This window comes from Bos indicus, chromosome 19 (genome assembly GCF_029378745.1).
Source record: "Bos indicus isolate NIAB-ARS_2022 breed Sahiwal x Tharparkar chromosome 19, NIAB-ARS_B.indTharparkar_mat_pri_1.0, whole genome shotgun sequence".
NCBI classification, from domain to species: Eukaryota; Metazoa; Chordata; class Mammalia; order Artiodactyla; family Bovidae; genus Bos; species Bos indicus.
Window position 1 is genome coordinate 21,838,714 of NC_091778.1, and position 14,129 is coordinate 21,852,842.

A 14,129-nucleotide genomic window follows, 5' to 3' on the forward strand; every position below is an offset into this window, starting at 1 on the left:
CATCACTGGTTTTTAACAATCGCCAACAACAACAAAAAAAAGCTGACTGACCACCCTTTGCCATATAATGAAATCTACAGTTGACAGTCTCTGTCCAGCCATCCCCTTGTAGCTCAGTTGGTAAAGAATTTACCTGCAGTGCAGAAGGCCCGGGTTTGATCCCTAGGTTGGGAAGATACCCTGGAGAAGGAAATGGCAACCTACTCCAGTATCCTTGCCTGGAAAATCTCATGGACAGAGGAGCCTGGTGGGCTGCAGTCCACGGGGTCGCAAAGAGTCGGGCACGACTGAGCGACTAACACTTACTTACCCAGCCATCCAGAATTTCCAATAAGTTTTACTCAGTCTGCTTTTTCTTTCATAAGGATGGAATCTACAGATCATGACACATTTGGGAAATGTCTCCAACATAAAATAATAATAATAATAAACAGAAGTAAAGGAATCTGAAGCGAGTGAAGATTATGTAGGGAGAGGAAGAAAACTTCAAAGAAGCAAACACACCCTCAGAGAGATAAAAGAAAATGCTGTGTCTCTGGAATAAGAACAGGATGCTTTAAAAATGAAACAATCAGAGGAAACAAAACTGGACTCTTGGACATTAAAAATGGGATCGTTAAAATAACAAATTTAGCAAAAAGTTTGTGGCAGACAGAATAACAGCCCTCCAAAGATGTCTACACAGCTTATGAAGATGATCATACCTGACAAAGGGCCTTTGCAGATATGATTAAGGAGTTTGAGATGGGAGAGATTATGGTGGGTTATATGGCTTAATGGGATCTTCCCTGGTGGCTCAGACAGTAAAGCGTCTGCCTACAATGCCTACCATGTGGGAGACCGGGGTTCAATCCCTCAGTCGGGAAGATCTCCTGGAGAAGGAAATGGCACCCCACTCCAGTACTCTTGCCTGGAAAATCCCATGAATCGTGGAACCTGGTAGGCTACAGTCCGTGGGGTCACAAAGAGTCAGACACGACTGAGCGACTTCACTTCAGTTCACTTCTTCATCTGGCTTCATAATTACAAGGTCCTTCTGACAGATGCAGTCGGGAAGACCAGAGTCAGAGACAGATTCAAAGATGCTATGCTATTGGCTTTGAAGTTGAAGGAAGGGGCCATTGGCCAAGAAATGCAGGCAGCCAGCCTCTAGAAGCTGGAAAAGGCAAAGAAACAGATCCTCCCCAAGAGCCTCCAGAAAGAATATAGTCCTGCCTCCAGAAATGGAAGTCACTGTGTTTGTGGTAGTAATTCGCGATAGTAGCAACAGGACACTAATACAGAATTAAAAGCTAAAATCAAGGAAATCTCAGGCTTCCCTGGTGGTTCAGTGGTTTAGAATTGGCCTTGCAAATGCAGGGGACACCGTTTTGATCCCTGGTCTAGGAAGAGCCACCTGCTGAGGGACAACAAAGCCCGTGCTACTGAGTTCACGCTCTGGAGCCCACTCATTCGACTGTTGAGCCCACAGTGCCGGAACTACTGAAGCCTGTGCAGCTAGAGGCCCTGCTCCACAACAAGAGAAGCGCACCACAACCGGAGGGCACCCCTGCTCACTGCAACTAGAAAGCCTACACACAGCAACAAAGACCCAGCAGTCAAAAATAAATATATATTTTTTTAATCAAGGAAATCTCTCAAATGTCAGAACAGAAAGACAAAGAGATGTAAAAGTAAGATAGGAATATAAAAAACTAGAGTATCAGTTCAGGAGGTCCAACATTCCAACAATAAAAGTTGCAGAGAAAGAAACACATTAAACAGAGGTGAGAAAATGATCAAAGAAACAATATAAGAACATTTCAGAGAATTGAAGGACATACTTTTGAAAGAGGCTACTAAATGCCCAGAGAAATAAAGAAAGATTTTTACAAAAGCACAGCCTCAGGAAATTCAGATCACTGGGAATTTTTCCTTTAAAATAAGCTTTTAGAAAGAAAAAAACTCTTATACAAAGGATCAAGAATCAAAGTGATATTATATGTCTCAACAGCAACATTGCACACAGAAGGCAATGGGGAGCTGCCTTCCCCGTTCGTAGGTACTAGCAACTCTATACCCAGCAAACCATCAATCAAATGTGACCACACCAAAATACATTTTTAGATATTTTGACCTTAAAAAAATGATGTCCATTTGCCACTTCTTAGGACACTATTGCAGAATATGTTTTACTAACATAAAAAGGTGAATTATGAATGAGGATACAGATTCAACCCTGGAGCACTGCCAAGGGAGTTTCTAGGATGTCAGCCAAGAGAGGTCTCTGGACAATACCTATGCAGCAGCATAGACGGAAACTTCTTTGGTCTGGAGCAAGAAAACAGAGGCATCCAGATGGAAGTCTCCAAGGACAAAAATGGAGCCGATAGATGCTGATGGGTTGCCTATATAGCAGATTGTGTTAAGAGGCATTTCATGAATATTCATGAAAGGCTCTTAATACAATAGAAATACAATTATTAAATAATTTTACTAATAAAATTGTTAATAAAATAATTTAAAACACTAACAATAACATATTAATAAAATATAAAATAATTATTAATAAATATAAGTAAATAATATTTATAATAAATAATAACATATTAATAAAATTCATGAATATTGTATTAAGGGGTCTTTCCTGATGGCTCAGATGGTAAAGAATCTGCCTGTGATGCAGGAGACCAGGGTTTGATCCCTGGGCCGGGAAGATGCCTTGGAGAAGGGAATGGCAACCCACTCCAGTATTCTTGCCTGGAGAATTCCATGGACAGAGGAGCCTGGCGGGCTACAGTCTATGGGGTTGCAGAGAGTCAGTGATTAACACTTTCATTCTCACTTTTCATGAAGACGCAGAAAAATTGAACACACGACAAAACTAGGAAATGTTTAACTCCAGGGAAAGCAAAACATGGTTCAAGAAAGAGGACATTATCATGCATTACTTGGACCAGTAGTAAATAATATTTACAAAGTCGTAGAAGCTGATACAATGATTATGGATTTAAGCAAAATTTGTAATAGATCTACAGAAGGGTGGGAAGGGCAAGAGAGCTAAAATTCCATCTGCCAAATAAGAAATCAGCATGTTAAAAAAAAAAAGAAATCAGCATGTAATGTCTAAAATCAAGGAATACCGAAGGAAAAGCTAAAAGAGTTGAAAATGGTAACTTATGAGAAGCAGGGCTGCTGAAATAGTTTGTAAAATATCTATAGTTAGTTTGTAAATACTATCACACATAGTTTGTAAAAACTATCTATTGTGCATATTTTAAAAATATGTGACTTAAGCCACATATACTTTTATAATAAAATGTAGAAATTATCTTTTTAAATACTAGATGAGAGAGTATTTTAAATATTTATTTCAATATTTACAATGTTTTTAATATTTACTTATGTATGTATTTTGGCAGCATCAGGTCTTAGCTGTGGCATGCAGGATATAGTTTCCTGACCAGGGATGGAACCCAGGCCCCCAGCATTGGGAATGTGCAGTCTTAGCTATTGAATCACCAGGGAAGTCCTCAAGAGAGGGCTAATGAGTTAAACAAAGTTCCTAAGAGGACAGAATGGTATGTTACCCAGGACAGGAAGTGGTAAACATCTGGGACAGGAGGTGAAGAGGTAGATGTGGAAATAGTGTTGCAGGTATGGTAGGTTCCAGGGGCAGGAAGTTGAGGAAATCCATGTCTGATGAAACAGGATGTAAGGTCTCCTGCTGGGAGTAAAGGGAGCCCAGGTGGGTGAGCAGTGTGGAGAGCAGTGAAGTAACACAGCACGTCACAGGATGTGAAAATGGGCATTAAAGTGGTAGGTATTAGAAATCAAAACGAGTTATGCAGCAGAACACTATGTTGCATAAAATTTCAAAGGAGGTGTTTGAGAACTGATTTGACGGCTCTTAACCTTTCCTTCTGATGCTGAGGTTATCAAGTTGGAGAAATGTGAGACCAACTGTGGAGAGAGTTTTTCTGGGACATTGTGCTGGGAACCCCACCAACCTTCAGGGCAGGAGTAAAAGAGCTTCAGGTGAAGGCTCCAAGGGCTCCACTTAGAAAACTGGTTATGTGTCCCTGTAGTGAGAAATCTAAAGGTCAGAAGTTGGGCTGGGCAATTGCTGAGGAATGAAGCAAAGTGAGGAGCCTAAGCAACAATCAGCCTGCATTCCGAAATTTGCTGAGGCAAAGCACGTATGAGTGTTTCCCATGTAGGTCTGGGTTTCTGGGGTGGGTCATGCCTCAGAAGGAACTGGAATGGGGCTGGAGCAGATTTAGTCCAGCAGAATTCCAAGGATGGAGGGGTCCTCCACAGAGTAAAAGTAGAGGTGAACCATCAGGTGCCTTGGGGCTGTAAAAGGAATTGCCAGAGCGGAGAGGCACAGACCTGGGTCAAGGTTACTATAGGTGGGACTCTCCCAAGAACCAGGAAGTGCCCAGGAGACAGGCAGCTGTAAGAGTTGCTGGGCATAGAGTGTGAAGCCATCTTATCACAGAATCATTGAGTAAGGAATGTCCTGCTCTCCTTGCTCTCCTATTCCCTCCAATCTTTGAAGGATCAGAAGTCAGTGAGTAAGCAGGAAAGAGAAAAAAGAGTGCCCTTCACCTGGGTGCAGGCTTTCTGCCTAATCCAGGTCCTATCTGAGGTAGCAGGGAGGAGACTTACCTTCAAATGGAGATTGACATTTTGATGATGGATTGAACATTCTCGTTTTAAATTGAGACTGTCTTTTATTTTTCAAAGTACCATCCAACTTTTTAATTACCTAAAAATGGCCACAAAAAGTCATCGGACTGCCCAGGTTTATATCCAAGGCAAGGGAAAGAAATTAGCCACAATGGAAAAACATAACGACGCAGAGGAAATGAAATAAATTTGCTTTTATGGCTACTCACCATGAGTCATACCTGTTTAAACAAATGAAGGGCGAGGGATTCCTGTAAACAGCATGCTAAAGAATATAGATTTTGGAACCAAAGAGAATTGAGTTTGAGATCTGGTTCTGCCACTTCCCAGCATTGTGACCTTGGGTAAGTAACATAGGCTTTCTGAGTCTCAGGTTTCTACTGTAAAATGAGGTTAATTAAAGCAGATCTCTCAGGCTTCCCTGGTGGCTCAGATGGGAGACACAGCAGACATGGGTTCAATCCCTAGGTTGGGAATATCCCCTGGAGGAGGAAATGGCAACCCACTCCAGTATTCTTGACAGGAGAATTTCATGGACAGAGGAGCCTGGTGGGCTACAGTCCATGGAGTCAGAAAGAGTCGAACACGACTGAGCAACTAACACACAAACATATCTCTCAGGGTTACTTGGGAGGATTAAATAACATTTGGGAAAATACTTTAAAACATCCAGATTTCCTCCCATTCTCCATTTTATCAAAGGATGGTTGTAGGACGGTTGGTGGGACAGGGTATGCCAGGAAAATGATCATGAGAATGGTGACTTTTTTTTCACACTGTCTTCTCCAAAGGAAAAAAGAGAAGCGGATTGGCTGAGGAGTATCACAGGGGGCTCCAGATAGAGGTGGAAGGAGACTGGTGTTGGCAAATAAAATGCAGGACATCCCGTTCAGTTTGAATTTCACATAAGTATAGTGAAAGTGAAAGTCACTCAGCTGTGTCCTACTCTTAGTGACCCCCTGGAATAGTCCATGGAATTCTCCAGGCCAGAATACTGGAGTGGGTAGCCATTCCCTTCTCCAGGAGATCTTCCCAACTCAGGGATCGAACCCAGGTTTCCCACATTGTAGGCGGATTCTTTACCAGCTGAGTCACCAGGGAAGCCCATTTCAGATAAACAACAGGTAAGAGTCCCTTGGACTGCAAGGAGATCCAACCAGGCCATCCTAAAGGAGATCAGTCCTGGGTGTTCATTGGAAGGACTGATGTTGAAACTGAAATTCCAATACTTTGGCCACCTGATGTAAAGAGCTGACTCATTTGAAAAGACCCTGATGCTGGGAAAGATTGAGGGCAGGAGGAGAAGGGGATGACAGAGGATGAGATGGCTGGATGGCATCACCAACTCAATGGACATGGGTTTGGGTGGACTCCAGGAGTTGGTGATGGACAGGGAGGCCTGGCGTGCTGTGGTTCATGGGGTCACAAGAGTTGGACACGACTGAACTGAACTGAACTGAATGTTTTAGCATAAAAGATGTTGTGGGGCTTCCCTAGTGGCCCAGTGGTTAAGACTCTGCATTGAACACAGAGGGTGTGGGTTCGATCCCTGGTCAGGGAACTAAGATTCCACATGCTGGGTGGTGAGGCCAAAATATAGACAACAAAAACAACACAAAAAATGTTTGGGACCTATTTATACTTCGAAATAGTAATCATTTATCTGGAATTCAAATTTACCTGGGTGTCCTATATCTTTATTTGCTAAACCTGGCTGCTCTAAATGAAACAGACTTCCCTAGAGGTCTAGTGGTTGAGACACCATGCTTCCACTGCAGGGGCCACGGGTTCAATCCCTGGTTGGGGAACTAAGAGAGAGAGAGAGAATTGAGCTACTTGGTTGTGTTTGAGTGGGCTGAGTGCCTTGCAATAGGATACCTGTTTTTCTCTTGTTATTGGTGCCTATTTTTCTAATAGCTTCACAGGGTTCCAGTTGAGAGGAAATTACTTTAAGCTTCAGTACTGAGAAAGTTTTTCCAATAGTCATGTACAGATGTGAGAGCTGGACCATAAAGAAGGCTGAGCACTGAAGAACTGATGCTTTTGAATTGTGCTGGAGAAGACTTGAGAATCCCTTGGGCTGCAAAGAGATCAAACCAGTCAATCCTAAAGGAAATCAATCCTGAATATTCATTGGAAGGACTGATGCTGAAGCTGAAACTCCAATACTTTGGCCACCTGATGCGAAGAGCTGACTCATTGGATAGACCCTGATGCTGGAAAGATTGAAGGCAAAAGGACAAGGGGCCGACAGAAGATTTGAGCAAACTCCAGGAGAAAGTGGAAGACAGAAGCCTGGCGTGCTGCAGTCATGAGGTTGCAAAAGAGTCGGAAACGACTTAGCAACTGCACAACAACTGAGAAATTCAGTAAGATTGAGTGGAATTGAGATGTCCTCCAGCTAGTTAAACACAGAAGAAGCAGGCTAGGAGCCTGACCCCTTAGGACAGCAGCAGTCCCTCGCAGGCAGGCAGGCAGGCAAGCATCCATTTTTGCCTGGAAGCAGAGGGATGGATGAATGCAGAGAGAGCTCAGAAAGATCTGGAGGCTTGAGATGCCTCCCAAATTCTCTCCCAGTATTCAAGCCTTCTCAGGCCCAGCCAGGTCCTGGCTCTCCTACTTGTTGAAAGGTGTAGCAAGGACTAGGGCAAAAAAGATCCCCCAGGAGCAGCCCCTCATGGGGGAGGTAGGTGCTGGCTGAACGCTGACTGGGCCCTTTGCTTTGTACTCAGCCTGCTTATTCCCAAACAACAGAAGTGCTGCTCAGCCGCCTGGTCAGCCCCATTATGCTCTTGCCAGAAAGTGCTGAGTCCAGGGGCCACCCTGGCCCCATGACCTCACCCCTCCCGCCCTGGGCCTCATCCTGTGAGGCTCCCTGGGCCCAGAGGCAAGGCCAGGGGATCCAAGCCATTCATAAAGTTCTACTGAGCCTCTATCATGCCTGGCACATAGCCCTAGTGCCGAGAAATTCAAGGTTCAAATCAACCACATTACATTTGGGAGTGGTCTCATTCTCCTTAATGTCTGGTGTGTATGTGTGTTCAGTCGCTAAGTCGTGTCTGACTCTTTGAGACCCTTTGCACTGTAGCCCGCCAGGCTCTTCTGTCCATGGGATCTCCGGGCAAGAATACTGGAGAGGGTTGCCAATTCCTCCTCCAGGGCATCTTCCCAACCCAGGGATCGAACCCACATCTCTTGCGTCTCCTACGTCGGCAGGCAGACTCTTTACCACTGTCCCACCTGGGACGTCCCTTAATGTCTTTTATCACCTCCAAATCTTAAAGCCCATCCCACTGGGCAGGCAGTTACCCCACCTGTTCATGCAATGAGTGTGTGGACTTAGAACAGATTTCACAATCCATGTCCGCCATAGATCAACAGTGTACAGAAAATATGACAGAAAAGTGAAAATGTTAGTCGCTCACTTGTGTCCATCTCTTTATGACCTCATGGACTGTAGTCCAACAGGCTCCTTTGTCCATGGAATTCTCAGGCAAGAATACTGGAGTGGATCGCCATTCCCTTCTCCAGGGGATCTTCCCAACCCAGGGATCGAACCCAGGTCTCCAGCATTAATTACAGGGAGATTCTTTACTGTCTGAGCCACCAGGTGCTGTTAAGATGAAATAGAGAAAAATATTGGGGAAAAAAATGAACAAACGTGGTCTTTTCCAAATTCAAAGAAAAAAAATTTTGTTTTTGGGCCATGCCTCGCAGTTTGCAGGATCTTAGCTCCCCAACCAGGGACCCAGGCCACGGCAGTAAAATCACAGAGTCCCAACCAGCCCCACTGGCTGTCCAGAAATTCCCCAAAGGAAATATTTTTTACCTGATAAATATCTCTAAAATCTTTGCTGCTTGCTCCCACTAATCTCTGTGAGTATCTGGCACAAGATTCTATCTGATTTGGAACAATCAATAATATAGTTACCATTTATTGATGGCACTGGGTCCCATCACTGCCCTAAATGCCTTCATTTCCCTTCATCTGACAGCAATGGGTCAGGTAGGTATTATAATCTGACTTAATGTCAGAGAGGCAGGGTTGCCCAGAGGAAAGACTACAGCTTTTGGAGCAGATAGACATACATTCAAGACCCTGTTGAGTTCCCTGGCCCAGAACTTGGCTCCTCAGAACCTCAATTAACTCATCAGTAAAATGGGTATCATAATGACCTATTTCATGGGGTTGTCGTGAGGATAAAGGAGGCAGTGTCTGGTTCACAGTAAATGCTTCATAAGTTGTAGTTATTGTTATTAAAGATGAAGAGGAGAGACCCAAGCTCAGTTTAGGAGAAAGGGATACAAGCTCGTTTGCTCCCTTCATTCCCACTCTTGGAGTGGCTCTGCCCTGACTTTCCTGGAAGGAGATGGCGGAGGTAATTGGAGCTTGGAGGCCATAACCATCAGAGGGCTAGGGAAGCAGCAGCTTCAGACAATGTCAGAGGGGGTATCCTATAGAATTTGGTTAAAAACCATATTCAGATGTTATTTGCAAAGTATGGTGGTAGCCCTGGAGGTGGGTGATCCTTCTCTGGCTTCCTTGAACTTAGGATAATTGAGGAAAACGGATAGAGGACAGGCTGGGGATACTTATAACTCTAGGAAAATTGGATGGATATTTGTAAATTGTTTGCACAGTGACCCTCATCATCCCCCTCACAATATTTTTGTTCATGTATTTGGACTTTTCAATCAAACATAAATGCTCCATTTTTCTTCAAAAATTAAAAACTGGCTAAAAAAAATTGATTCCATCAGTCTTCATGGTTCTAACACTTCAATAGGGTGTTCAGTTCAGTTCATTTGCTCAGTCGTGTCTGATTCTTTGAGACCCCATGAACTGCAGCACGCCAGGCCTCCCTGTCCATCACCAACTCCCGGAGTCCACCCAAACCCACATCCATCAAGTCGGTGATGCCATCCAGCCATCTCATCCTCTGTCGTCCCTTTCTCCTCCTGCCCTCAATCTTTCCCAGCATCAGGGTCTTTTCAAACGAGTCAGCTCTTCGCATCAGGTGGCCAAAGTATTGGAGTTTCAGCTTCAACATCAGTCCTTCCAATGAACACCAAGGACTGATCTCCTTTAGGATGGACTGGTTGGATCTCCTTGCAGTCTAAGGGACTCTCAAGAATCTTCTCCAACACCACAGTTTAAAAGCATCAATTCTTCTGCACTCAGCTTTCTTTATAGTCTAACTCTCACATCCATACATGACCACTGGAAAAACCATAGCCTTGACTAGACGGACCTTTGTTGGCAAAATAATGTCTCTGCTTTTGAATACGCTATCTAGGTTGGTCATAACTTTCCTTCCAAGGAGTGTCTTTTAATTTCATGACTGCAATCACCATCTGCAGTAATTTTGGAGCCAAAAAAATAAAGTCTGATACTGTTTCCACTGTTTCCCCATCTATTTGCCATGAAGTGATGGGACTGGATGCCATGATCTTAGTTTTCTGAAATGTTGAACTTTAAGCTAACTTTTTCACTCTCTTCTTTCACTTTCATCAAGAGGCTCTTCTTCACTTTCTGCCATAAGGGTGGTGTCATCTGCATATCTGAGGTTATTGATATTTTTCCTGGCAATCTTGATTCCAGCTTGTGCTTCCTCCAGCCCAGCATTTCTCATGATGTACTCTGCTTATAAGTTAAATAAGCAGGGTGACAATATACAGCCTTGACGTACTCCTTTTCCTATTTGGAACCAGTCTATTGTTCTATGTCCAGTTCTAACTGTTGCTTCCTGACCTGCATATAGGTTTCTCAAGAGGCAGGTCAGGTGGTCTGGTATGCCCATCTCTTTCAGAATTTTCCACAGTTTATTGTGATCCACACAGTTCAAAGGCTTTGGCATAGTCAATAAAGCAGAAATAGATGTTTTTCTGGAACTCTCTTGCTTTTTCCATGATCCAGCGAATGTTGGCAATTTGATCTCTGGTTCCTCTGCCTTTTCTAAAACCAGCTTGAACATCTGGAAGTTCACGGTTCATGTATTGCTGAAGCCTGTCTTGGAGAATTTTAAGCATTACTTTACTAGCATGTAAGATGAGTGCAATTGTGCAGTAGTTTGAGCATTCTTTGGCATTGCCTTTCTTTGGGATTGGAATGAAAACTGACCTTTTCCAGTCCTGTGGCCACTGCTGTGTTTTCCAAATTTGCTGGCATATTGAGTGCAGCACTTTCACAGCATCGTCTTTCTTTATGGTTCTAACACTTCAATAGGGTGTAAAGCTCCCAAATGGAGATGCTGAGAGTATATGAAGCACAAGGACAACACAAGCATGTCAGTTGTGGCTAGAACTGGTAAGGACTGTATGTCAGTTTCATCTCTGCCTGCAGAGTCACATAACCCTGTCATTGGATGTCATTCATTCATTCATTTATTCAGAACATATTTATTGAGCCAAGACTTTTGTTCAAGGCTGAAGATGCAACAGTGAACAAGACAGAGCTCTTACCCTCATAAAGGATGGTGTGTAGAGGAAGAAGCAGATAATTAAGCAATCAGTTTCTTTGTTTTCAAAAATAGCCTTGTTTCTATAGAAAATATGTCCACATTGTTCAAAACTTGAAAAATACAGAAAAGTATACTATGAAAGGTTTTATCCTATATCCAAGCCCCAAGTTGTGTCTCGTTTCTGTCCTTGCAGCCCAGTATTTCTGGTTTCTACAGCAGTTTCCAAGCGTGCAATAATCCCACACAATTCAAGCCCCTGTTGAGTTCTTGAATAATTGATTATTGAAACCCATGCAATAATCAGTAAGTACAGGGTGCCATGAGAGCACTTGATGGGGGTACCTAAGCCAGTCCAGGGGTTAAGGAAAGAAAAAAAGAATGAATGAATGAATGAACAAGTAAGTGTTTCCCTAAGATCCTCAACTCTGAGGAGGAAGCAAAGGGAAGTTGAGGAAGAACCTCCAGCCATGAACAGCTGGTACCTTGAGCCCTTGCACAGCCACCAGCCAGCCAGTACCTGCTACGATACTCAAGGCCACTCTGTCCTTTGCCAGCCACTGATCCAGATGCCACCAGTTAGTCACGCGGCAGAAACATCCTAGGGTGGCACATTGTGTTAGTGTCAGACCTGTCCACTGGGAATGTTCTGTTAAATCTGCAAATGGATTTTTGGTTCTGAGAAAAGAGGGGTCAGACAAACCCAAGTCACAGGTTGGAGAGATTCGCAGAGGGATTAAGAGAACTTTACTAGGAAGAGTTCCTTCCTCTTTGCAAGCTGCTGAGATTTTTTATAGTATCCATCACCAGAAAGAGAGTAGGGTGATACGTAATAATAAGCGTACAATGTGTCAGGCAGATAGTCTCCTTTTTTTGGAAGGAGGGGGGCGGTGTTGAAAGAAGGCTGAATGACTTGCCTGGTCACCCACCCAGGGGGTTTAGGATTGGAACTCACATCCGCCAGGCTCAGAGCTCTCCTCACCCACGGCATCTTCCTGCTCCTCACAGCAGCTACGAGGCCTGAACAAGACACCCTCCCCTCCTTCTGGGCAGGCCCTCCAATTACCCCACACTACTCTCACCAGGAGCCCTGAACTTCCAGGGAGCAATCATTTTACCTGTTAGTGTATCTTGGGTTTGAGAGACTGCTAAGGGCCGAAACCAGTATATCAATATTAAAACAAACACCAAAAAAAAAAAATACTTTTTGGCTCCAAATTTTAAAAAGAAAATTGCAAAATCAAAATGAATAAATATTAATATAGCACAGCTATAGGGAACTTCATGTCTACTAGGTGACTACATAATTGAATTCAACTCTTACATAGTTATATTGGGTTGGGCAAAAGCTTCATCTGGGTTTTTCTGTACCATCTTATGGAAAAACTCAAAAATTTTTTTCAACCCAATACATATAAATATGACATAATAAAGATTTCTGAGCACACAGTGAGCTATTTTCTTTTTTTTTTTTTTTGTGAACCACTTGTTAAAAAATAGAGTTCAGAATCGTCATAATCCTTAATTTTTAAACATCGACAACAAATGTATACCCCGTATGGGAAGGGAGGTGCATTTTGATGTGTTGATATGACACGAGGTCTTAGGAAGGTCCTGGGGTGGCGAGAGGAACCTGGAGAAGAGCGGAGGACAAGAACTCATGCAGACCTGTCCTCACATCCCATCTGCTCTGAGAGCAAGTCCACGGCAGCAGGGCCCGCACTGACAGCCTGGCCCATAGCAGCGGGGCCTCCCTGGATTTCTGTATCCCAGGTTTAAACAAAGCCCTGGGGGATGCCCGCCCAGCAGGCTGAGCCACCAAAGCTCCGGGATCAGGGGGAACAAAAGCCAAGGGAAAGCAGAGTGCTGACAGGGCCAGAGGCCGCTGGCCGCAGGGCTATAAAAAGCAGGAGCCACCGAGGAAGCGGCACCAGATGGAGACCCAGACTGTGCAGCAGGAGCTGGGTGAGTAAGGCCCCAAGGGGTGCTCTGGCCTTTCCTTTCCTCCCCCTGCCCAGGACTGGGGCCCCATCTTCCTGCCTTGTGGTCAGAGCCTCTCAGGATGGCTGGAGAAGATTGGGGAACTCTGGGGGGAAGCAGACTTCTCTTGCCACCCCAAAGGAGTCACTTACATGACCATAACCACTGCCCTAGCCACCATGGCTGGGAGGGGACTTGGGAGCCCCAGAAATGACAGGCTTCTAAGGCACAGAGGGAAATTGGGGAGGGGGCAGAGGTAGAAAATGCTTGTTCAGAGGTTCAGAATGGAAAGATACATCACAGAGTTTACATGCATTCGTCTCTGGGCCAATACCAGTCAGAGGGAAAAGCCATGAATGGCTGTTTTGAATTAAGAAAATTGATGCATATGTGTCTGCCTTTCTTCCCTCTCTCCTTGTCCCCTCCTCACTGTCCTTCCTTCCTTTACTCTTCCTATCATCTTTTCTGTCTACCTTGCCTCTATGAGCCTCAATATCCTCATCTGTAAAATGGGGATAATGACAGGGCTTACTCATAGGTTCATTGTGAAGATTAAATGTATTCAGGCAGGTAACACATAAAGAATAAGACCTGGCACAGAGTGAGCCATGGTTGTGTGTGTGTTAGTTGCTCAGTCGTGTCCAACTCTTTGGGACCCCAAGGACTATAGCCCACCGGGCTCCTCTGGCCATGGAATTTTCCAGGCAAGAATACTGGAGTGGTAACCATTCCCTTCTCCAGGGGATCTTCCCGACCCAGAGACCAAACCCAAGTCTCCTGCATGGCACATGGATTCTTTACCATCTGAGCCACCAGGGAAACCCTGAGCCATGGTTAAGTGTTAGCTATTATTATCATCCTCTTTTCTTCCTCACTTTCCTTCAATAAGTCTTTCAGTGCCACCTGTCCCACTCCTCCAACCCTCACCATCCCAACATGGGTTCAGTGTGGTCCTCCATCAATCACTCTGGAGACCCAGTCCCTGCTCCTGAGATGTTCACCCAGGACATATTCAATAGG